This window comes from Piliocolobus tephrosceles, chromosome 12 (assembly GCF_002776525.5).
Source record: "Piliocolobus tephrosceles isolate RC106 chromosome 12, ASM277652v3, whole genome shotgun sequence".
In the NCBI taxonomy this organism is placed as follows: Eukaryota; Metazoa; Chordata; class Mammalia; order Primates; family Cercopithecidae; genus Piliocolobus; species Piliocolobus tephrosceles.
In genome coordinates this window covers 27194804-27196700 of record NC_045445.1, presented here as the reverse complement: position 1 = coordinate 27196700, position 1897 = coordinate 27194804, and positions in this window count along the sequence as shown.

Genomic DNA, 1897 nt, shown 5'->3' with positions numbered 1-1897 from the left:
GCATTTTAACAAAAATATATGTTTCAATGTAAAACTCAAATATTGCCTTCTTAATGAAGGTGACTTAAAAATAGAATAGGAAAAAGAGCTGTGAGATGCCTGGATTCTCTGCAAAAAAGGAATAAAATTATTTAGGAGAAACCAAGATGTGTGTAGGGGTATGAACTTTTCTTATTATTTCCTTGGTACCCAGAGTCAAGAAATTGCAAGTTTTACAAGTGGAACGTTATTTCATAATCAAAAGCAACACTATAAATTGTGAGGTAACGTCACTTGAGGCATGAATAATGTTGTCCGATAGATGTAATTTTGCCAAACAGGAAGAATATTGTCCAGAAAATCTCCCAAACTAACTGACATACTACAAAGGAGAATAATCAAACAAAATAAGAGTGGATCCATTATCTTTCCTTCCTGTACAAGGAAGATTAAAATGCCCAGACATATTTCATCTTTGAAATATTTCTAAATCAAGTCTTCAGATCTAATAGGAGATGCAACCATAATAGTTTCTATGAAATTCAGAGGAAATATAAAATATTCATTAGTTTATGAAACATATCAACAAATACAGCTTAAAAATTACCCACTAATAACATAAATGCATTAGGCCTATGCCAAGTATTATCACTTTAAAAATATGAAATATTCACTTTATGTGTAGAATAAACAAACACAAAGAAAATTCATTCTGAATGTCCCTGTGACCATTCAGTGACATCGTTTTAATATCGGCCAAAAAAGTGAAGCAAAGAACCAAAGAACTCAAAACAAGAATGCTGTTTTTAATGACGTTTCTAAATACAGTCAACCAAAAAAAAAACAACTAGATTTTGGTTTAGTTATGTAAGCATGTTCTGATCTCAGGTATCATGCATCTCAGCATATCTGGCTTAAATAAAAGAGTAAATACAAGTCATTTGTCCTCTTATCCTAGAATACTAAACATGAAAGAAATAAGAGAGATCCATATATTCCAAATCCCTCACCATATAGAGAAGAAAAGTAAAAGTTCAGGGAGGAAAACTGGCCTCTCCAAGACTGCCCAGCTAGTTAATTGACATAGCCAAGACTAGAATCCAGGTATCCTAATATTTAATCCATGCGTTTTTTCTCTAATATAATAACATTATCTCTTTACCAGTGTTCACTAGTATCAACTGGAAAAATGGCATTGCAGTAGATGCTGTGGTAATAACTTTTCTGGCTTCTTTTCCTATTTCTCAAAGATGGGGTAATAGAACTCTGATTTGTAGCTTAGCTCTGAGTTAGATTCTAGAAGCAAGTATGGAGATCATTGATTGCACAGCTTGATGACCAAACAACCAGACCTGCCACTCCAAACTTTTGCCTTAGTTCTATTACTCACATTTTCCTCCTTTCCCTTCCCCTAACTCTCTGCTTTCCAGGAACTGGGTCTTTGTCATATTTTCTATGCATGAGTCACAAACTTGTAGTCTAGACCAGGATGTGCCTTACTCTACTATCCTAAAGAATGGAATCCTACTTCAAGCCCCAAGCTAAATCTCAACTAATCTAAGTCCCTTCTGAGTTCCATGACTGGGCTGCCTGGACACTTGCTTATTTATTAAATTGTACTTAAATAAAGATGTTATTTCATCAGATATTATACACATACTTTGAGGTCTCCTATTGGTCCTCATTAATGGCAATTGTCCATTATTCTAAGATTCCTTGCATTCACTGCTGATAGATCTGTTTCGACCTGTAGTCTAAATTCCAGTTAATTTGCCAACATTTTGATATTTTGTCAAATCCTGCCACTGGCCATCCATAAACTCTATAATATTTGAAGAAACATTTTCTTGGAGCTACTATTTTTCTTGAGCCATAAGAAACTGTAAACAAGAAGAGGAGTGTTGGTATTCAGACCAGA